At 40.6% G+C, this 25,154-nt stretch overlaps 1 long non-coding RNA gene across 1 annotated transcript in view; it reads left to right on the forward strand.

The window, feature by feature from the left end:
* The first annotated feature begins 1,709 nt into the window (after window positions 1-1,709).
* LOC143841822 (uncharacterized) overlaps window positions 1,710-25,154 on the forward strand; it is a 54,098-nt gene continuing 30,653 nt past the window's right edge. The window contains exon 1 of the long non-coding RNA XR_013232869.1: window positions 1,710-1,830. This is a non-coding gene — a long non-coding RNA (uncharacterized LOC143841822). The remainder of the gene's footprint in view (window positions 1,831-25,154) is intronic.

Raw genomic sequence — 25,154 nt, forward strand, 5'->3', positions numbered from 1 at the left:
GGTCCTGCCAAGCCCAGCCAGAGGCTCTTTCCTTCTTCCACCATGGCTAATGGCATGGAAGGCAGCTGTCACCCCAGCCTGTAGATACTGTGCCCTGCGAAGAGGATGAAAGGGAGGAGAGGAGTAAGCCTGACTGCCCAGCTTGCCTCAAAGGCAGCTTCTCCCACCTCCTGTTGGCCTGGGTGTGCATGAAGATGGCCCATCATTCCAGGACCCAATGGGGTCACTACATTGCATCTGGGCCAGCCTCTCCAGACCACATCTGGGATACTACCTAGGAGACCATAATCACAACAGATGCCCACAGTGAAGGTGGCCTCATCAGATGAGGCCTTTTTCAATGTGGGCATCTCTGTCACAGCCAGTGTCTCCTTGGAGGTCTCCTGGAACTGGCGCAGATGCCCCATGGCCAGCCTAGGAGAGCCTGGCTGGCACAAATGCAACACAGCAAGCCCAATAGGTTCTTGGATGATGGCCCAGCTTTGTGCATACCCAGGAAAAGGGAGCAGCTGCCACTGAGGGGATCTTGGGCAGCTGGGATTCCTCTTCTTCTCTTCTTCATCCTTTTCACAGGGCCGGCATCTGTGGGCCGGGTCAAGGTCAGTTTGGGATGACAGCTGCCCTCCAGCAACATAGCCAACATCCTCATGTCCTGTGGCCATAAACAGGTAGAGGGAGGGAGAGGAAAGGAGGAGCAGTTAGAAGAAAGGGGGAAACTGGATGGGGAAGAAAGAAAAATGGCTGGGGAAGGAGATTGGGAAGGAGAATGAAGGAGAGATGGGCAAGGTGGAGGTGAGGAAGAAAGGAGTGAGGATGGAAGGAGGAGGAGGGAGTGACCAGGAAGAAAAGAATATGAATGGAGGAATGAGAAGGGACTGACAGGAAAGAAAGAGAAGACAGATGCAGGAGAGGCAGGAGGGTGATGGAGAAGGGAGAGAAGATTGACAGAGGAAGTGCTTTAAAACATGTTTGATGTTTCCACATTATCTTCCACAAAATCCAATTCTTGCAAAAAAAAATTATCTGCATGGAAACTCTGCCAGATCTCTCTGATTTATCTCTGTTATATGATGCATTTCTAAGCAGCTCACGCATGAGTTCTCCTGCTCAATATGATGTTGTGTGGGGATGATTCTTCAGAAGAAGAAGCAGGCAGTGGAGCAGGCATGGCAAGCTGAGAATCCTCCATGCCAAAAGGTACTGGAGAAATGACTCCCCTTTTAGTTTTCATCTGTGGGAAGAGGTGGTAGCAGATCTCTCTAGTGCATTTCTGACAGTTTGCCTCTCATTTTAGACCTTTTGGCAGAGAAGCACACATCATGATTTTTCACTACCCAGGGGAGGAATAAGAAATATTTGCTGGCTGAGGATTCTGCCAGTATGAATACTTTGCAGGAACAGAACCAGCCATAAGAGATTACATAAGTTTTTACCCCCTGTTTCAACTGTGTTTTTCTGTATATTGACCTCTGAGGAAGATCAATTCGATCGAAATGCATAATGTCTGAACTTGTTGGCATTTGTGATGTACACGCCGCAATGTTTGCTGTGTGCCCAACAGATGAGACATTCTTTTATGGTTTAAAAACATTTTTGAGCTCTAATAATAAATTGATTATATTTTCTGTATATGGCTCTATCCCTAACCATTGTGGTTCTCACTAGTTTTTCATGATGGGTTTTTGTTTCCCCTTGTTACAGAACCGTCTTCAAGAAATGGCTGAAACACGTACAAGTTTTTATTGCAGGAGGAGAGAGGGACTATTTCACACAATCACCCCTCACTACTACAGGCTTTCCACTGTCCGAAATGTGCCCTTACCTGAACAGGTATGCAGATCCGTGCTGCCCAGTCAGGCAATGCTTTTTAAGTCTAATACAAAAGTGTGTTACAACACTATGACCGTTTATGCACTGGAGGTTTCATGCGGGTCTGCATGCTAGAGCTTTAGTCATGGCAGGTTGCTCCACCTCTTCTTGTACCCACACAGGGGAGCATTTGGCCTGGTGCGCCTCATCTCTCCCCGATTTGTGCTCCTGCATGGGACCTGGGGCAGTGAAGTTCCCAGTGCATAAACGGTCTATGTGTTGCCCATATTTCAACCATTTCATGAATGGTTGGGTAGTCTGTTGGGTACAACTGAAGATGTGACAGTAATGATAACAAAATGGCAGGGCAAGGCAGAGGAAATTGAACTGATGGTGGCGCAGTGATTAGGACATGGTACATATTCAGCAATATTAGTACACATGTGCCCCACCCCCAAAAGAAAATGTATGATGGAGGCAGCCCATTTTACCAAAGCTAATGAGGAAGTTATGGGGCAGGTTACATCCTGTATTTGAGGTGTTACTGTGGAATGCCTGGAGCCAAATCAAAGCATCCCATGAAAATTCAAAATGAAGGGGGAAAGAAGCATGTCTATACTATGGAAATGGTATTTCTGATGGATCCCCAGCCACCTAGGAACCTGTTGCAGAAAGGCTGGAACATTTCCAGGGATACTAAATTGATACTACTCCAAGTTGCCCCAAGAGTCTAGTATTCTCAGCAGAGTAATGTCAACTTCTACAGATTTTCAATGGAGTGAGTTTTCTAGTAATTAGACATGGTGAGCTAAAATGAATAAAATGAAATTCAATATGGACAAGTGTAAAGTTATGCATTTAGGTAGGAAAACCAAACACACCAATATAGGATGGGGAGACTTGTCTTGGCAGTAGCATGTGCGAAAAGGAACTAGGAGTCTTAGTAGACCATACATTGAACATAAGTCAACTGTGTGATTCAGTGGCTAAAATGGCAAATGAGATTTTGGGCTATATCAAACAGAGTATCATGTCCAGATCGTGGGAGGTGATGGCATCACTTTACTCTGCTCTGGTTCGGCCTCAGTTGAAGTACTTTCAGTTTTGGGCACCACAGTTGAAGAGGGATGTAGACAAACTGGAGCGTGTCCAGAGGAGGGCAACAAAGATGGTGAGGGGTTTGGAGACCAAGACATATGAGGAAAGGTTGGGGGAATTTGGTCTGTTTAGCCTGGAAAGGAGACGACTGAGAGGAGATTTTATAGCCATCTTCAAATATTTAAAAGGCTGCCATATAGAGCATGGAGCAGAGTTGTTTTCTCTTGCCCTGGAAGGATGGACCAGAATGAATGGGATGGAATTAATTCAAAAGAAATTCCGTCTCAACATCCGGAAGAAGTTCCTGACAAAGTGGTTTCTCAGTGGAACAGGTTTCCTCGGGAGGTGGTGGGTTCTCCATCTTTGGAAATTTTTAAGCAGAGGCTGGATAGCCATCTGACAGAGAGGCTAATTCTGTGAAAGCTTTAGGGGCTGGCAGGTTACAGTGGATGAGTGATAGGGATGTGAGGGTCCTGCATAGTGCAGGTGGTTGGACTAGATGACCCATGAGGTTCCTTCCAACTCTATTATTCTATGATTCTATAATTCTATGATTCTAAGAGGGTATTAATAGGGGGGAACTATTAAAAACTTTTGTTATCTCCTGACATATAAATTTCTTAGCAAACTGATTTTTGTACTGATGATGCTACCAAAATTCTTGATACAGCATTCCTGAAGCATACAACTAAGCCAATTGATTTAAGTATAATTTGCTCTAACATGCTAAATAATGTCTCATATGATTATAAAAACTGATGGAAGATATGTTCATTTTTATTTACAAAATTCTTCAACAGGGGAAAATTAATTTTCAGAATAATCTGCCATTAGAAAATGCAGAAACCAAACAGAAACCAAAGATTACATTTCGTGTCAGTGACTAGACTCCCATGCTACATCTCTTTAAAAGGTGAACAATTTTGTTTATATGTGACTTATTCTTCTGTAGTTATAGTACTACAGCCTTTCTAGTTTTCTTTAAAAATGAATAAAGCTCCTTTATTTGAATAATTCAGGCACTATAGAAGATCTGCCCCTGTGGCGCCAGGTGAATTGAGGGAAAGTATGTTAGTGCAAATGCATTTTGCATTAACATGCCATCAAAGAGTCCAAGAGAGGAAAGAAGCAATTCATTTTAAAGTGTCCATGAGAACCTATGGAGAAACATATGACATTTTTGAATCCCAAATGAAGTCATTATGATCAGTGATACTCTAATGAATACCAAATATACCCCTAATGAGAGGACCTTAAGCATTATTTTAATCAATTATGTCATAATACTGTGGGAGTATATCAACAGCACTTGTAGTTTGGAAGCTGTAGTTTGAGGCTTTAAATGTCTAATTAACATACTTTCTTGTTTCAGTTCCTGCCATTGCAAAAGCAGGGAAATTACAATGATCTTTGGAAATTTTCCAATTTCATGTTAAATATGCCTTCTAGAGTCTCTTGTGCTATCTGGACACTCTTATAAATTAGTAGGATGCACTTTTGAATACCACAAATTCAGTATCTGCCATTTCCTAGACACAAATTGTCTGGGTACCATTATCCATGCTATGGTAACTTGAATATTAGATTACAGCAAGGCACTCTACTTAAGACTGGCCCTGAAGACCTCTTAGAAATTTCAGTGGGTGCAAAATGCTTCAGCTTGGGTGTTGACAGTGTTCACGTTGTGCTTGTCTTGCAAGATCTCAGTTGGCTTTCAGGCAATTAAAGGTGCTGGTTTTAACATTTGAGGACCATATCTTGTCTCATTAAACTTAAGCATATCTTAATTGGAAGTTGCCCCCTCCCCTATACATAGCCTGTATGGCAAGATAAAGAGGAATAACTCTGAAATAGCCAGAGAAGGATGCAGCCAATGAACTTGGTAAAAGGGTAACAAAGTCCCTGCCAACAGGGAATATCAGGAACTGAGCAAGAATTTGGCACACTTGAATTTTAAAGAAGCTGGGGGAAGGCAGAAATTGGTGAAAAATGGTGGAGAGAGGCCTATGGTACCAGTATATAATGAACACTACAAAGGGGGAAGCAACGACAAACTAGGGGATTTCTATGTTCCATTATTAATGGAAGTACCTATTTAGGCAGTCCTTGCATGCAACAAAAGTTGTTGTCAATGGTGTTTCATCAGACTGGAGGGAGGTGAGTAGCGGGGTACCTCAGGGCTCGGTGCTCGGTCCGGTACTTTTAAACATATTTATTAATGATCTAGCTGAGGGGGGTGGAGGGACTACTCATCAAGTTTGCAGATGACACCAAATTGGGAGGACTGGCAAATACTCCAGAAGATAGAGACAGAGTTCAATGAGATCTGATCACAATGGAAAAATGGGCAAATGAGAACAAGATACAATTTAATAAAGCAAATGAGAACAAGATACAATTTAATAAAGATAAGTGTAAAGTTCTGCATCTGGGTCAGAAAAATGAAAAGCATGCCTACTGGATGGGGGATATGCTTCTAGGTAACACTGTGTGTGAACGAGACCTTGGAGTACTTGTGGATTGTAAACTAAACATGAGCAGGCAGTGTGATGCAGCGGTAAAAAAGGCGAATGCCATTTTGGGCTGTATCAACAGGGGCATCACATCAAAATCACAAGATGTCATAGTCCCATTGTATACGGCACTGGTCAGACCACACCTGGAGTACTGTGTGCAGTTCTGGAGGCCTCACTTCAAGAAGGACGTAGATAAAATTGAAAGGGTACAGAGGAGAGTGACGAGGATGATCTGGGGCCAATGGACCAAGCCCTATGAAGATAGGTTGAGGGACTTGGGAATGTTCAGCCTGGAGAAAAAGCCCTCTTTAAGTATTTGAAAGGTTGTCACTTGAAGGAGGGCAGGATGCTGTTTCCGTTGGCTGTAGATTAAAGGACACACAGTAATGGGTTTAAACTACAAGTACAACGATATAGGCTAGATATAGTACAAGTACAACGATATAGGCTAGATGGCCTGTATGGCCCCTTCCAACTCTATGATTCTATGATTCTATGATTCACCGACTTTGGGGTTACTGTGAACTGTGAACTAAATTAGATTAGGATGCAAGATGATGATAATGTTAGCCATTCAGTCGAGTCTAACTCCTAACTATCCTATGACTCAACTGTCACCATGATTTTTGACCTTGCACCACTTCTTTTAGTTGTATAATGTTCTGGCCAATGTCCATTTTGATTGTATCTAACCACCACATTCTTTGGTAGCCTAGTTTTCTTTTACCACTGACCAATCCTAGCATAATTGCTTTCTTCATTGAGTTGTATCATATTATATGGCCAAAGTAAGTGAGCTGGAGTGTCATGATTTTGCCCATCAGAGATATATCAGGCTTTATGTTGTTGTTAGGTGCGAAGTCATGTCTGACCCATCGCGACCCCGTGGACAATGATCCTCCAGGCCTTCCTGTCCTCTACCATTCTCCGGAATCCATTTAAGTTTGCACCTACTGCTTCAGTGACTCCATCCAGCCACCTCATTCTCTGTCGTCCCCTTCTTCTTTTGCCCTCGATCACTCCCAGCATTAGGCTCTTCTCCTGGGAATCCTTCCTTCTCATGAGGTGGCCAAAGTATTTGAGTTTCATCTGCAGGATCTGGCCTTCTAAGGAGCAGTCAGGGCTGATCTCCTCTAGGACTGACCGGTTTGTTCGCCTTGCAGTCCAAGGAACTTGCAAGAGTTTTCTCCAGCACCAGAGTTCAAAAGCCTCAATTCTTTGATGCTTGGCCTTCCTTATGGTCCAACTTTCACAGCCATACATTGCAACTGGGAATACCATAGCCTTGACTAAATGCACTTTTGTTGGCAGGGTGATGTCTCTGCTTTTTAGGATGCTGTCTAGATTTGCCATAGCTTTCTGCCCCAGGAGCAAGTGTCTTCTAATTTCTTTGCTGCAGTCCCCATCTGCAGTGATCTTGGAGCCCAGGAAAATAAAATGTGTCACTATCTCCATTTCTTCCCCATCGATTTGCCAGGAATTGAGAGGGCCGGATGCCATGATCTTCGTTTTCTTGATGTTGAGTTTCAAGCCAACTTCTGCACTCTCCTCCTTCACCCGCATCAACAGGCTCTTTAGTTCCTCTTCACTTTCTGCCATTAGAGTGGTATCATCTGCATATCTGTCTTGATTACAATACAAATGGCCCATTTGTGTTTCCAGTGGAAGATGTCACTGTTAGTAATTTTGTATTATCTGTTTTCAGGAATGTAATGGTCTATTGCAGGGGTAGTCAAACTACCGCCCTCCAGATGTCCATGGACTACAATTTCCATGAGCCCCTGCCAGCATTCTTTGACAGGGGCTCATGGGAATTGTAGTCCATGGACATCTGGAGGGATGCAGTTTGACTACCCCTGGTCTATTGCAATGTACATATGTAGGCATCAATAGGCCTTAGACTTGAAAGGTGTCCACCTGGGTCTTCCTCCTTCGTGCAACAACTCCCTTGTTGTTGGTTAGCAAATGAGAAGGACAGGGGTATGTTCTTCCAGGCTAGTGTTCCAGAACCTCATTAATGAGACTGCCTGTGGTGCCCCTGTCCCCTTTTCCTCAGCCATCTTCCCTTGGACTGGCCCCAGGAAGTGACGAGGGAGGCACAGCTGACAGGGTGTGGCAAGGTCAGGGTCAGCCTTTACCTGTGAGTGCTGCTTCTTATGTTATCTAAACAGTTGACCCATCATTCCAGGATCTGCTGGCAACAGTGGGCCAGAGCCAGGATCGCCAAAAAGGTGGCCTCTCTGTGTCCTGGCTTGACCAGATCAGGTGTACAATCCCAACTGGCCTATCCATCAGAGTTCTGGACATCTAGGTGGGGTGCTCAAAAGGGCCATGTCTGAGTATAACTGGCCTGGAAAGTCCTGATTGAGGTGTATACCCAGCTCTACCCCATTTCCTTGGCATCTGCATTGTATTACTACCAGTGAAAAATAGCAAACAATGAAAGAAATAGCTAAATATCCCCAAAATCATTGACTATCTAAATAACTGAATAACCAGAAAAGGTGCGAACAGAATAATTAGTGCCTGATTCAAAAACAGGATTGTGATTGAAAGATAGTTTAATAAAAATTAATAAAAATTAATAAAAATGAGCAGGTCGCTATTGCAATAGCTTTGAAAAAATCAAGTCTAAAACTATAAATATCCCATGGGAGATTTTAACGTTCCTTTAGGAAACTTACCCAGTCAAAGCACAAAGAATTTTCCCCAGACTGTTTTTAGCAAAAAAAACTAACTCCAGGAATTTTTTAAAAACTTTTTCAATGCAACTAATAAATAATAATTCTGATATTGTCGGGGGGGGGGGGGAATCCAGTCCCTTAAGCCTTACTTAAAGAAAGTTAGCATTCCCTGCTTCCTAGAATTGGCTTTTTGTGTGGTTCCATCTGTGATTATTGTATGCAATTATTTTTTAACAATTTCTTACCAAATCCCATAAGGTAGTGATTAAAACTTGAAAGCTTTAAAAGGGGAAAAAAAGAACTAAAAGAAAATATTAAAAAGTTTAATCAAGTGCTTTGGGGTCTGACAGTTTCGTTCCTTCCCCTCCCTCCCTTCCCTTGGGTCTATAGCTTCTCAATTCTAGAAGAAAACAACCCAACCTTTTTCTTTTCTGCTTGCCTGTAAAAGAAAATTCAGCACCATAGTTTGGTGCTGGGATCCAAAATGAAACTGTTTCTTCAGAACTGCCTGTGCAATATCAAGAGAAGCTGAAACAAAAGGAAGGAGAAGGATTGAGGTTGATCTTAAGAGCAAAGAAACGCCAGCCATTAAAACCATCTGTTCCTTTCGTATTTGATACAAAACCATAATCTCAAACTATGTGAACATATGAAGCTATCTCATGTTGAATCATGTCACTGGCCAATACAGACCAGCATTGTCTATTCTGACTGACAGTTAGCTCACCAGAGTGTCAGATAGAAGACTTTCCCAACCTTATTGTTTGTGATCTTTTAACTGGAAATCCTGGAATATAGTCTTTACACATCTACACAGTATATTTGCTCTAATCTACCACCTCTCTTACTTTTGCACTCTTCCAAAAGGATTTATTTTTATCCCTGAAGAGAAGAGGCTCTAATACATTCTGGGGCCACAACAAATGGGACAGAATACTTTCCAGAATGCCAACTCATGCTGGTTCTTTATTAACTGGAAAAGATGTGTAGAATGATGCAGTGATGCTGTATTCCAAGATCCTGACTCCACTGACAAAGTGTTTGATAACAGCTCTAGATATTGATATAAGGTGATCTCAAAATACCTGTCTCTTAGACATATCAAAAGTCTGGTTTCCATGGAGAGGTCTAATTGTTCAGGAATCAAATGTTAATAAAAACATACACTGCAGACAGGCAAGGAATCAAAAGCCTCAGTGTCACCAGCCAATTTGATTGGAGGGAAGGGTCACCCCTGAGCTGATCTTTAGCAATCACGTAGACTTGAACATATGGTCAAACACATCATTTCCTCAAGGTTCTGTGCCACACATGAACCACTTTGGAATTTCATGTTTACCTGTACCTTGGTTCTGATGGCCAATTCCTTTGCGTTTAACATAGTTATGGATCATGAAAGTTCTTTTTATGATAGTCACTTTGTAAAGATATAGCCATGGTTTACTCTTACTCTCTTTTTCACTTTCAAAAGAAGAATTTCTCTTCCATTTCTCTTACGTGTTTGTTACACCTTTTTGTCAATTTAGCCCTTACAAGATTTTTTTTTTTAAATTACAACAGGGTGTTCCAGCAGGAGGGTACAAAAGTACGAGGATACTCTGTGTACCTCTGAACAGCAATCTACAGAATTAAATTATGAGTTTGGTAGAACACACACCCCCTCGTCCTTCCTGTCTTCTAATTTCCTTTTCACCAAAACACAGTTGATTCAACACATGCTCCAAATTCCTAAAAAGAGGGTAAAATGAATTGCTGAATTTCAAAGAGAAACTGAGTAAAGAAAATTCCTCTCAGCACTATTTAGGATGCTACCAATAACAGCACATTTGGTCTGTAATGCAACTGCTGAATTAAGGGCACAAGACACATGCTAAAATGGGAAACTGAGCATTTCTAAATGGAAAGGAGGCATATAAATAACCTAAAGCAAATAACCTAGCTTTTCTTCTTTCCTTGCAAATATCATTGGAATAGCTGCTGCAGCAGTTCTTCCTTTTCCTGGCTATGCCATGCAACTCATAAACTTAGGTCATTTCTGCACATCACTAAAAATAGCATTACACGAGCTGAGTGGTGTAACGTTAAAAATTATCCAGCCATTCCTCACATTTTTGCTGTTTTGCTGCGGTCTGCTGCCTCTAACATTCTGCATGCCTGCTTGAAATGGCTGAAAAGAGTAACGCACTTTACAAGCGACTCTCTTCTGCCTGTCAATCATGCCAGGCAGCCAAACCACTTCCTGCGTTGACCAAAATTGATTTTTTTTTTGGCTTTTCCACCTTTCCAGGGGCCTGGAGGACTGGTGCCTTGAGGTACAGTCTCCAAAATTTCAGGGTAGCCCTGGGAGCCTCTTCCATGAGGCCCCTGAACATTTCAAAAGGATTGGTCTACGGGGTTGGTTTCCAGGGGCTACTGAAGTGGATGCCCCCATCCCTCCATTCTATCTTATGGAGGGATGGGGCACCCAATTCAGGATCCCCTAGAAGCCAACCCCTTGGACCAATCCTTTTGAGGTTTGGAGGGCAGTCAGGGAGATGCCTCCCAAAGCTACCCTGAAATTCTGGAGGCTGTACCTCAAACCCCCACGCCTCCAGGCCCCTGGAAAGGCAGAAAAGCCAAAAATTCCTGTTTTAGTCAATGGTGCCATTGACTTAAATGGAAGCTGCAGCCAAAGCTGCCGAATCGGCCCCTTGCACAAGCCTCCTGATTTATTTTTTTTTATGGGGGGACTTTAGAGATGCATGCTTTGTGTTTAAACTGTGGGGATTTTTTTTTTTACTTTGCCTGCATGATTGATTGTCTGTTTCTGTTCTAGGCAGTTTGCTGTTGTTGTTTTTTTTAAACCCCGTCCCTGGGAGAAGGGAGAGGGAGATGGGTGCGGGGGCGGGAACTGGAGGCAGAGATAGAGCTATTTCAACTCTACACATTTCCTTGCCATGTGGCCTGCTGGGTGCTCTCCTCTAGCTTTGCGCTTTTTAGCTTGGGGAATCCACTTTATGCGATTCTCCAGCTAGGGTTTTAAAATGGAGGATGTAGCTACTGGTTTGCTGCTGGGTCACTGGATGTTGACGACGTCATGTAAAATGCCAAAAATATGGCGTTTGCAGAAGATAAGCATTTCACTATATTTATGGTGTGCAGAATGCCTCTTGGATTTGGCCAGTAAACAGAACCTTGGCATCTACCATGGCAAAAGGGGAAAGCTGAAGGGAACAGGACTGCACTTTTGTTAGCAACTGACCAGCATAGAATGGATGTCACAGGGAAAAGCCCAATGCTGTCCAGTGTATGGCCAACAGACATTTAAATGAAGAGTCACTGACCATTTCCACACTTCTGTAACCTCCACATCTATGTTCTTAAGGATGCAAACAAAGCAAGAGTATCTACATAAAAATCCACCACAGAAGGAAATTCAAATTGCACATCCCCTTAGCTGGCATTTTGTTAATCTTCTGATACTTCCATTTTTAATTTTCTGCGGATGTTAACTCAAAGGTTCCATATGAGGAATTCAGCTCAGTGATTGATCAGAGTGCTTTTAGTCACAAATATAACTTGTTGCAGAGAGTAGTGTTTCCCAAAAAAAGGCTTCCTGCCTAGAGTCTTAATAATTCAAGAGGGACTATTCTAGTTCCCTGGCAAAGCCCCAAACCAACTGCTTCCAGCATATCCCCCATCCCAGAAGCCTTCCTTGTCTTGACTTTGTTTAGCATTTTTCCCAGGACTGATTATGCATGGGCCAGAATGCCTGATTATGCATGACGTCACCACCATCCAAGGCATGGCCCAACCCAGTGTCAGCTGCACAACAACCCTGTGCAGTAGGCTTAAAATCTACAGAGAGTCATGAAGAAGAAATATACATGGCTTGGCTGTTTCTTTCCTCCAGCAGTGAGGCCAGCCAGAGCAGTATTTTAAGTGAGAAGGGGCTTTACTGTGGCTTCCCTGTCAGACAACTGTTTGGCAGAAAGGGAAAACTTCCCTCCCCTCAAAAGGAAAGTACAAGTAACCCCACAGATTCCTCTGCTTTGCTCTTGGAAATGCCTCCCTCACCTCTGTCAGAGCCTGTTAGAGGCTTCCCTCACAGCAGGCCTGAAGGGAGGGGGAGGGAAAACACTCACCAGTCACCTAACAGCTCTTTCAGTGATCTGAGGCAAATTGAGGGAAGTTGTTGGACGTGACAGTTAGGATAGCCCTGGGGCGAAAAGGGCTGGTGCAGGCTGTCCAAGCCTCCATTCCTCCCCCATTGGCAGCCCTACTGACATCCTCTCCCGGCGGTGGTCAGGGGCAGACTGGCAACGACTGTGCCAGATTGCCCATCACCAGGTTGTAGGGGGCAGGTGCCAATGGGGCCAAGCCAATCAGGACATACTGTGCACATCCTGATTGGTCTGCAGACAGGATGTGATGGCCAGACAGGAAGTGAAGGCCAGACAGTCTCCACCCAGGAGGCCTCTGTTCAAATATTAACAGTGGAAGTTGTTACAGATATTAAATTAACTGGTTAAAATGTACTACATCATCATGCCTGTATTCATGTAGTTATGTCTCACTGTTGAATTCAATTATATTTCACTTTTCCTCACAATGGATACCCAAAGTGGCTTTAATTTGGGTTAAAACTGTGTGATTGGCCCTTGTTCACCAAGTAAGTTTCCATGGAAAAGTAGGAATTTGATCCTGGGTCTCCCAGATCCTAGTCCAGCATTTTAACCACTATACCACACTGGGTGTTAAGACAAGTGTGAAAACTGAGCCAGCAATTCTTAGGAGTATGATGTTAAGGTCCCCACCCTACCCTATTTTCTCCTTATACTTGGACTAGTATAGATTTGAGGTCAAATTAGAAAGCAGATTATATTCATATTAACAAGCACAAAGTATATGTCTCAGGATCAAGACAATAATGGAACTTTGCACAGAATTCTAAAGAACGTTTGGAACTTTAGATCTGCTCCATGGGTGTAATCCAGGATTTTGAAACTTAAAAGAGATTTTAGGGTGGGATCCAGCAAAAGTAGGTAGAACTCCTTCAAATGTCATGGATAGAATTTATCTTCAGTAGCAAAAGGTGGTGGTAGGTGACTCAAAATGTGATTGCATTCTCAGAGGAAATACCACCTAGGGACTGGGCCATCTATCTCATATTGCCCACCTTCCAAATAAAAATACACTTAGTACTCACATATCAGAAGTTGTTTAGTCATTGAGTTTAATAAAGTAACCCAGGGAACACAGGTCCATGTAATCAAAGTCCTGAAAAGGCCAGCATGATGAATTTTTGAAGCAAACTTGCAAAATTATCCTATTAATGACATGACAGAAACTTTTGCCCATCTAGCAAAAAACAACAAAAAGGGGGGGGGAATCATACTCATGTAACATATTGGGCATTATCTGAATGCAATGAACAATGTGGATTAAATATATGCTCCATGACTGACAGAGATGCCATAAAGGTGTGTGTGACAAAGAAAGGTGTTAGTAAAGGTGCACATATATTTGTGCTGCATTTTTAAATATGGGGGGAACTTTATCAAACTTTTTCTGCCTAACTTTATTTCTTATTGCTACATTTTTTTTCCATTTGAAATGAAGAGGTAAAATTTTGCTAGCAGAATTTTAGGGGGATAAGGGGACAAAGAAATGTATGTAACAACCTAGAGAGATGGAGATTAAATACAACTAAGGAGAGAAGGCTATTAAAAAAACTAGGGTTAGAAAGAGCCAATGCTTTCTGCACTATTAGAGACCTTTATACATTAAGAAAGTATCTATTTTAGGAAGGGTATATTGTGCTGTGAGGCTTGGACTCAATTAAAATTATTTTTGGCTTTCCTGTGAGACTGTTTAATCCGTGCCACTGTGCTGACCTGCACAGAGAGAATGGCAAAGCTACCTCTTAGTTCAACATTTATTCCTGTAATTCAGCATTGGCAGTCAGTTTCAAGTGGCTCAGTAATAGAAAGACCTCTTACCTCCACATCCTTTGTATTTAATAACCAACTAGAAAGGAGGACAGGACATCCCTTCTGTCTCAACCTGATCTGATCATATGCTAAATGCCCAATACTGTGAATAGGTCTGTTCTCCGAATCAGAGATAATTTTGTATCAGTGTGAATTTGAGAAGAAAACTATTCTTCCTCTGGAGGGCACTATCAGTTCTGCAGATCTGCAATGATATCATGTTGGTACAGAATCTACATATGGGTACAGGATTTAATTTAGAAGATAGGCTTACAATAGTACCAGTAGTCTCAGCAACAGGAAGCCACCATGAATGATGTCACACATACTGTGACAATCAGATATAAACTCATCAGAGGGACTGTTCAGTTTGGCACCAAATAACCCAAAAGCTTATTGAACATATTTGTGCTAGATTTCCCCCCCCCCCCCACACACACACCAGTTGTACAAAGTGCTGCCAATTCAAACAATTCATCAACTTCTAACAGAGTTTGGCTCCAAAATGAAGGTCATATTCTTGAGAACTTGATACATATCCACTAACAAGCAGAACTGCTGACCTCCCATCATGTGTTATTGCAGTAGGGTTTCTTGTTCTGGGCTAGGAAACTGATGGAGATTTAGGGGCAGTGTCTATGGAGTGTGGTCTTTGGGAGGAATGAGAGCTCAGTGGAAATATGATACCATAGACTCCAACCTCTGAAGTAGCAATTTGTTCCCGGAAAACTGACCTTTGTTATAACTGTGGGAGAACTCCAGGGCCCACCTGGAGGCTAGTAACCCTGATTTCTAGATCACCATAGTTCTTCTGTATTCATGCAACTGAATGGGATAACTGCAGGCTAAACGGTATGGATTGTTTGGCTCATAAATATTCCTCTACTGACTGTTTCTGAGCTTGCCAAAATGCTAGTGCAGAGCAGACATGAATGTATGAGTTCCAGTTTTCACTAACTTTCATGGTTTGCATCACATAAGCAGCACATAAGACAAGGTGTTGATGTTCCAGGAAAATGATGTAGACAAATTTGGTATATCAGCTTTTCATATTGCCACCATTAAGAATTCTGTCTTTAGTTTTTTCAAGAAAGCTATTATTCCAATCCAGTGACAAGCAGCAAAATCAACAACGTTCTTGGGAAGAGTGGCTGCTGTTTCTTAGCTAAACCAAAAATGTATAGTATTGGTAAATAAGGATAAACAGCAACGTTCTCTACCAAACACAAGAAAGGAGGTTGAGGGATCCATAAGAAGTTTCCTGGAAGGCCTTTAAAATTTTACTTTTCTGGAATGCTGATTTGCTGCTGTTCTAAATCTAATCAGTTGTCAGTTCCTGCCATTTTTCATTGAAATATAATCTGAATGATTAATAAGAATGCCACTGTCATCATCAAGTTACAAGCTACATCAAGCATTTAAAGCTGCCAAGTCCATTTGGGGAAATTTCTAGACATTTGAGGGTGTAACTGATAACCACTTGATCTTCATCATCATCACTATATTTATATACAGATTAAAATGTATTCAGTGTTTATTGGAACATGACCAGAGGGACTGTGACATATGAAAGTGAGATAAAGTTAAAAGGCTAAAATTTCTGGGAGATTTCAAATGAAATGACAATAAATGGAATGAAATCCCTGGAATATCATGAGTGGTATGAGAATTAATAGCAAGGTGAGCAAATAAAGTCATTATTAAATAAATGTGCTTAGCAATAAGATGGAAAACTATGGCCAGGTGGATAGAAGCAAAACTGTTTATCAAATTATGATGGAATACCAAACAGAACAGAAGGCTAAAAGCTGGAGTGCACCTAAAGGGGTCAAAGGGTGACATGAGATATTGAGTCAAATTAAGCTCGTTGAATCCAGCTGGAAACAGGACATTTTCCAAAGCAACCAAAAACCTTGAAACCTTATATATAAGGCTCATGGAATATGAAGCAAGCCGGAGGATTCTTCCTAGTTTACTTGACACCATTAGTACGTCATTTACCTTCCATGAAGCACAGGAATTGGCGGATACACTAGCCAAAGGATCTGAGCTAGCAAAAGACCAAAGGCAACAGGACCACCAAGGAGCATCCAGATCAGGAGCCATATCTAAGAAATAGAAATGGAATCACTAAAGATAATCTCAGTAAATATTATTGGATTAAATGTGCTGAGTAAAAGATCCAAAGTCTTCAATCAATTAAAGAAGCTAAGGGCAGATATACTTTGTTTGCAGGAAATCATATCACAAAGAAACATCAGAATCTATTAAAAATAGAAATCTAGGAACAGTATTTGTAGCATCAGTCAACATAAAGAAAAGTGGGGTGGTGATCTGTGTCAAAAATCAGAATATACATGCAGAAATCATCCAATGATCCTGATGGCCACTACATTTCTCTAAGGATTAAGCTACCAGATGGCCAAATTTTTGTGTTGGTGAATCTAATAATGCTCCTAATAATGTTAAAGAGGTTTTTTATAAAGATTTTTTGTACAATACCTGGACCTGTTTGAGAATGAGGTAATGATCATTGGGGATTTTAATGTAGTACAAGATTCATGCTGGGATAAATCATCAGAAAAAGCAGGCTCAATTTTTCCATCTTCAGCAAGATCCAATTTTCAACAATTGGAGTTAGTTGATGTATCGAGGGAACATCACCCAAAACTACGCCAGTATACATTTCATTCGCATAGACATAATGTGTATTCCAGATTGGATCAATGTTGGTCATCAAGACAAATGTTTTTGAAACTGCTACATTTGGAGCTATTACCAAACACCTATGCAGATCATAATCCATTGCAAATTGAACTATTTTTAAGAACAGTTGGAATGAAGAGGTGGAGAATGAATGATTACCTTTTGGAAGATCCAAAGGCCCAACAAATCTGTGAATCAAGTCTACAAGAGTTTTTTTTTTCAATTAAACATAACCCCAGATGTTTCCTTAGCTACTGTCTGGGACACCAGTAAAGCATTCATGAGGGGCATACTTATCCATCTAAACACAATGGCAAGAAAAATAAAAGAAAAAAGGTTGGCGAAGGTTAAAGAAATGTTACAACAAGCGGAATGGCAACAACAACAAACAAGAAAATTAGCAAAGCAAATAAAATCTTTGAGAATACAGAGAGACAATATAGAGGTGGAAGAGATGAGGAAGAAGCTTGATTACCTCAAACAGAAAAGTTTTGAATGGACAGACAAACCAGGGAAGTGGCTGGCAAGTAAACTGAGGAAGAACTTTCAAAAACATAATATAAGCAAATTAAATTATGAAGGACTATACTAAAGAGGCAGAGATCCACTCATGCTTTGTTAAATTCTTCCAAAATATATATGAAAAAGTGGAACAAAAGAGTGAGTCTATGATGATCTGCCAAGAAATACCGATAAAGAAATTTATGGGCCATCTCAGGAAAATTCTAAACCAAAGAATCACAAGAAATCAATGATGCCATAACTATGACAAAAGCACAAAGAGCTCTCAGGCCCAACGGATTGACTGCAATATACTATAAGAAGATGGGACATGTAATCTCTCCTTACCTGCTCCAACTTGTAAATGAGGTCATAGGCAAGTCTGGAAAGTTCTTACCAAAATCATGGCAACAAGAATCGATAACGTTGATCCATAAAGAAGGAGGAGAGAAGACATAACCTAACTTTTACAGACCAATCTCTTTATTAAATGTGGACTATAAAATTTCTGTGAAAATCCTAGCAGAAAGACTGAAAAGGTGTATTGGGGATATAGTACATCAAGACCAAACAGGTTTTATGCCAAAAGGCTAATGAGGAACAACATGCACTTTGTTTTAAATGTTGCAGAATATGTACATCAGCGAAAACTGAAAGCTGCTTTTATCTGTCTAGATGCAGAGTAAGCCTTTGACAATGTTTATTGGAATTTTTTATTTGAAACCCTAAAAGCAATTGACTGTGGAGATATCTTTCTTGATATGATCAGGCATATATACTCAGCCCAAGAAACTAGAATCTTAGTTAATAGAATGCTCATGAAGGAATCAATCAAGATAAATAAAGGCACCAGACAAGGATGTCCACTTTCCCCACTATTATTTAATTTGGTAGTTGAAATGTTGGCAAATAAGATCCAAAATTTAAAGGAGATAACGGGAATCAAAATTGAAGGAGAAGAATTCAACTTGAAATGTTATGCAGATGATGTAGTTTGTACTCTAGAGAATCCGACAACATTGATCCCGTTACTACTAGATCTACTAAAGGACTTACACTCAGGATATAAAATAAACAAAGTCAAAACTAAAATTCTATTACAAGGTGTTCCAGACTCAGAGATAAAAATTATAAAAGAAAACACAAGTTGTGAAGTTAACCCTAAATAGGTTAAATACCTTGGTATCTACTTGGACAAAGAATTCCAAAAACTTTTCACTGGTAATTATAAAAGGCTGTGGAGTATAATTCAATCTGATATTAAGAATTGGGATGATCTAAAATTGTCATGACCAGCTCGAATAGCAACGAGTATATTGCTGAAAATTAATTTTTTATTCCAAATGCTACCAGTGGAAGTCCCAGAGAGTATGGAAAAAATGGCAATCTGTAATTAACAAATTTATTTGGAGCGGAACAAGACAAAGAATAGCTTTCAAGATTCTACAAGATGAGAAGAAGGGAGGGGGGGAAGGCGTGCCCAATCTAAAATTATATCATCAGGCAGCAGCACTTACGTATATATCAGACCAAATACGGGAATCACTTTCAAGAGAATTGATATTTGAAAAAGAGGCCATAGGGAGCAGTCTTCATGAGAGATTGTGGCCAGTGGGAAAACAAGAACCAAATTCCTGGGTTACTGGATTACTGAAGGTGTGGGGAAAGTCTAGAAGAAGATTGTCTCCGGCTCCATCTATATAAAAATCTCCATTTGAAACAAACTTCAGCAAAGCTCAACAAAAAAGACTCACCTGTCTTTGCTATAAAGATCTGTCAGCCAAGAATTGCAAGGTCAAAGAAAGACAAGTACTAGAAAAAGGAGTAGAAATTCATTGGCTAGAATCCAATCAATTGCTATCCAGGTTTAAAGCTGAATTCCGCCAACCCCTAGATTTAGGGGCTTCAATACCAGAATTCGAGAATTATTTATCCAAGAGAAACCTTATTTGCAATGATGAATATATAAAGTGTTATTAAAATATGAGACTGAGATGGAACAGTCAAACCGTGAATGATTAAATGGATGCAAAATATTGATATTAATGTGACAGTTGAACAATGGGAATATATAGTCTAGAATTCCTAAGCTCACTAACAGTCAAATTCTTAGAGAAAACTGGTACAAAATGTTTTATAGGTGGTATGTAACTAACACCAAAAGTGATTGCTAAAATTACAAAAAAAGTATAATAACAAATGTTAGAAATGTCTAGATAAAGTCGGTTCTTTTTATCATATGTGGTGGAAATGTGATAGAATATACAAATATTGGGCTAAAGTTCATACTATCATGCAGAAAATGTGGGGTCTTAGCTTCCCAATGAAACCATATGTTACCGCAGTGCTTCCCAATGCAAACCAGAAGTTTATTCTTTTATGCAATGACAGCGGCTAGATTAGTCATGGCCAGAAAATGGAAAGTGCAAGAACTACCCTCAATAGAAGACTGGCTAGACAAATTGGCAGCTTTGGCCAAGATGGCAAAATTGACACTGATGGTCAATGGGAAATCTGAAGAAGTCTTTCAAGAACAACGGTGTCCTTATTTGAAATATCTAAAAGGATAATAAATGTTGGAAGGGGGTTATTATTAAAATATCCTTATCATAAAGTGTATAAGCTATATCATGTATATAATGTATAACAACTCTATTTCTATCTATCTATCTATCTATCTATCTATCTATCTATCTATCTATCTATCTATCTATCTATCTATCTATCTATCTATCTATCATTTATCTCTTCAGAAACTACAAAGGAGCAGGGTCTCTTTTTCCAGGCACTCATGTAGATCACCCCCAGCAAGGGTAGGTAAGCATGATGGTCTGAGTCTGTGTATGAATGTGTGTCCTTCTGTTCTTTTCATGTGTTATTTACTATTACTATTATTATTAATTATAATTAATAATAATCATAGCCCCCTTCAAGGATCGCTGCCTTGTTGTGGCAAGGGGGCTTGCGTAGTTCAGTGAAGCTATGAGCTATACCGTGCAGGGCCACCCAAGACGGACAGGTCATAGCTGAGAGCTCTGACAAAAGGTGACAACAACCCAAGAGACGACTCTACACATGGACATCACCAGACGGTCAACACAGAAATCAGATTGACTATGTGCTCTGCAGCCAAAGATGGAAAAGTTCTATCCAGTCAATAAAAACAAGACCAGGAGCTGATTGTGGTTCAGATCATGAGCTTCTTGTTGCAAAATTTAGGCTTAAATTGAAGAAAGTAGGGAAAAGCACTAGGCCACTCAGGTATGAACTAAATCATATCCCCAACGAATACACAGTAGAGGTGACAAATAGATTTAAGGAATTAGATCTGATAGACAGAGTGCCTGAAGAACTATGGACGAAGGTTCACAACATTGTACAAGAGGTAGCAACTAAAACCATCCCAAAGAAAAAGAAATGCAAGAAATCAAAATGGCTGTCTGAGGAAGCTTTACAAATAGCTAAGGAGAGAAAGGAAGTGAAAGGCAAGGGAGAAAGAGAAAGATACACCCAACTGAATGCAGAATTCCAGAGAAAAGCTAGAAGAGATAAGAATGCCTTCTTAAATGAACAGTGCAAACAAATAGAAGAAAACAATAGAATGGGGAGGACCAGAGATCTTTTCAAGAAAATTGGAGATATGAAGAGAACGCTTCATGCAAAGTTGGGTATGATAAGGGACCAAAATGGTAGGGACCTCACAGAAGCAGAAGAGATTAAACAAAGGTGGCAAAATTATACAGAACAACTATACAAGAGCGAGCTTAATATCCCTGATGACCACAGTGGGGTAGTTACTGACCTGGAGCCAGACATCCTGGAATGTGAAGTCAAATGGGCCTTAGGAAGTCTGAGCAATAATAAAGCTAGTGGTGGTGACAGCATTCCAGTTGAACTATTCAAAATCTTAAAGGATGATGCAGTAAAAGTGCTACACTCAATATGCCAGCAAATTTGGAAAACTCAACAATGGCCACAGGATTGGAAAAGGTCAGTTTACATTCCAATCCCAAAGAAGGGCAATGCCAAAGAATGTTCAAACTACCGCACCATTGCACTCATTTCTCATGCTAGCAAAGTTATGCTCAAAATCCTACAAGCTAGGCTCCAGCAATATGTGGACCGAGAACTTCCAGAAGTACAGGCAGGATTTCGAAGAGGCAGAGGAACTAGAGATCAAATTGCCAACATACGCTGGATCATGGAGAAAGCTAGGGAGTACCAGAAGAACGTCTACTTCTGCTTCATTGACTATGGTAAAGCCTTTGATTGTGTGGAGCACAACAAATTGTGGCAAGTTCTTAAAGAGATGGGAATACCAGAGCATCTTATTTGTCTCTTGAGAAATTTATATGCAGGTCAAGAAGCAACAGTGAGAACTGAACATGGGATCACTGACTGGTTCTAAATTGAGAAAGGAGTTCAGCAAGGCTGTATACTGTCGCCTTGCCTATTTAACTTGTATGCAGAGCACATCATGAGAAATGCGGGATTAGAGGAGTCACAAATTGGGATCAAGATTGCAGGGAGAAATATCAACAACCTCAGATACGCAGATGATACCACTCTAATGGCAGAAAGTGAAGAGGAACTAAAGAGCCTGTTGATGCGGGTGAAGGAGGAGAGTGCAAAAGTTGGCTTGAAACTCAACATCAAGAAAACAAAGATCATGGCATCCGGCCCTCTCAATTCCTGGCAAATAGATGGGGAAGAAATGGAGATAGTGACACATTTTATTTTCCTGGGCTCCAGGATCACTGCAGATGGGGACTGCAGCAAAGAAATTAAAAGACGCTTGCTCCTGGGGAGGAAAGCTATGGCAAATCTAGACAGCATCCTAAAAAGCAGAGACATCACCCTGCAGATGAAACTCAAATACTTTGGCCACCTCATGAGAAGGAAGGACTCCCTGGAGAAGAGTCTAATGTTGGGAGCGATCGAGGACAAAAGAAGAAGGGGACGACAGAGAATGAGGTGGCTGGATGGAGTCACTGAAGCAGTAGGTGCAAACTTAAATGGACTCCGGGGAATGGTGGAGGACAGGAAGGCCTGGAGGATCATTGTCCATGGGGTCGCGATGGGTCGGACACGACTTCGCACATAACAACAATAATCATAATTTCATTTCTATACCATCCTCCCAGCTAATTGGCTCAGGGTGGTGTACATCATACAATTTAAAAGCTATTCAATTAAAATTAAATGAATGTTCAATTAAAGTAAAAAAATTACATGCATATTAAAAACAGTTACAGAACAAAACACAGCCAGGACGTACCTGAGTCACTGCTGATACAGCGGCAGGCAGGCAAGGGAGGATGTGGTGAGTTGGTCATTTTGGGCGGGGCAATGAGTGTGGAGCTATTTAGAAGCCTCATGCTAAGCGCCCGCCCTTTTCTCTCTGCAGGTGAGATAAGTGATTAGCTTTCTTTTCTGACTTTCAAGAAGCAATTTGGACCCAGAGCATTTCCCCCCAATTGCAAGTGGTACTCCAAGGTGTCACTTCAAGATAATGTGGCCTTAGCCATCACAAACATGACTTAGTAATCTGTGTATGAAAGTACTACTGAGCTCTGGTGTACGTAGGTCTCCCTCAGAGAACTGTCTGGAAAGTGCAGTTCATCCACATGGAAACATTAACATTGTTGACAGGCAACTAGTCAAAGACCATATAATTCTATTCTCAAATGACTACACTTGCTAGTGAGTTTCTAGGGCCAATTCAAAGTGTTGGTGTTAACCTCTAAAGTTCAAAAGAGATCAGACCCTAGAACAATCTCAAGCCGCATTAAAAATGTTACTGAATTTTGTAATGTAAAACACGAATGTATATCCAGATAAATGGGTATGTGCCATTTTTCTGATTAGAATGGATTGGAAAGCAGGCTGCTTGAGCGCAGGGGAAAGAGCAAAACTGGGAGCCAACCCAGTATTTTTTTTTTCAAGAGAACATATGTGCAGAGCAAATAGTGAGCTGATAAATGCACTTGGACTAGTGTTAAGAAACTTAAGACTGCCTTCAATTGTTATGACTTTACATTTGTAGATTGAAAGAGAATGATTGTTTGCTGACATTCAAAACAAAAATGTGAGTTTGGAGACTATACCTGGTTTTCAATTGTACTTTTCTTCCACTATAGAGACAATTCTCTTCTGTGGAGGTCATTCTTCTGCCATAGTACTTTTTGGCTCTTTTAAAGACACTGATCTCGGGAGAGTGAAAGTGACTTGTGGCAGAGGAACATGTGCTCCTCAGCAGAGGACAGAGTCTGCAATGGATGAAGAGAATGCCAGTTGGTATAGGATCCAAGACAGAAATAAGAAAGACATTAATCATTTTTGGCACATATTCTTTTTTTTAAAAAGGGAATTGTTTTAGATTAAATAAATAGGAACACCAAAAACCCTGAAAGATTTAGAATCCAAATGATATCTGTCATTTACCAGAGTCAATATTGTTTTAATATAGCCTTTAATCTATTCATCTCAATGGGTTTCAAGTGAGAAACTGATTACTGAAACATATTCAGGTAGACTGAGATAATGCTCAGATGCACGGATAGTCCAAAACATCAGTTTTGGTAGAGTCACCAAATTTTATCACACCTTCCTTTTAATTTAAATGTTCAAGTTTCTCTCATTGATTCTTCACACATGAAGGGGGGGGGGAGTCTTTCTTTCCCATTACCATGTTGAGAAAATTTGAATGATGTATTTCCATTAACTTTGATGGCTATTTTTGAATAAGTTACATATGAATGGTGCAAAAATGTTTTTTTAAGTGCATAAAATGCTGTAAAAGTCAGAAAAATTGCCAAAAAAAAGGATGAGATAAAAATGGTTTTCCTGACCATGTGCATAAACAAAGTAAAATGCCGGGGATGAATATATGATTCCCCAGAAATCTTTTCTAGCATCTCATTACCTTTCACATTTTGTACTGATCAAAGGTATCCCCTGTGCAAGCACCGGGTCATGTCTGACCCTTGGGGTGACGCCCTCTAGCGTTTTCATGGCAGACTCAATACAGGGTGATTTGCCAGTGCCTTCCCCTATCATTACCGTTTACCCCCCATCTTCAGTCAAACAAGTAACGTTTCCCACAAGAAGTATGCAAACATATTTTTAAAACATAAAATCAAACAGCCAAATAAATTGATGTGTTAGTATTTCGGATTTAGTTCTGAAGTCAAAATTTCTGTGTTCAGCTCCTCTCCAGTACATGCTACTTCTCTCCTTTTCCAGAAAGAAGATACGGGGGAGAAAGAGAAGGGAAAAAGGGGAGGAGGACAAGAGAGCAAGCAAATTAAAAGTTAAGTCATTTCATGTCAGCCCGTCTCTGCAATCACTGACCTTAGTGGCAGTACATGCCTCCAATTATTTTGATAAATCTATTTTACCTTTATAGAATTATAACCATAGCAACATTATCTCTGTATAACAGAAAAGAATTTCCATTTTCATGCCTATAAGGGTAAAGGATAGTGACAAAGTAGTAAAAAGGGGATAGTTTTGCTTTGCTTTGATCTTGACAGTACTAAACACAATCTAGCAGAAATTGGGATGTAAATAAGAGACTGTTATTACCACTGTTGTACTCAGAATTAAATTCCTTGGACTTGTTGAAATCCTGGCCTGTACACAGCCATATGAGAGAAATTTGCCTGGTCCAATGACTTTTGTAAGGGAATGTCAGAAGCCCTGAAGCAGGTGCCACACAAAAACTGTGGATTGTTCATATTTCTATATCAGTTAATCATCTATAGGTTGGGTGTAACTCAGCACCAGAGGTTATCATATGGAAGGGCCTTAGATATTGTAATAACTTGGCATTCCCTTTGCATATGCCATGCTTCCACAGAATATCA

The sequence above is a fragment of the Paroedura picta genome, chromosome 7 (assembly GCF_049243985.1).
Source record: "Paroedura picta isolate Pp20150507F chromosome 7, Ppicta_v3.0, whole genome shotgun sequence".
NCBI lineage: Eukaryota > Metazoa > Chordata > Lepidosauria > Squamata > Gekkonidae > Paroedura > Paroedura picta.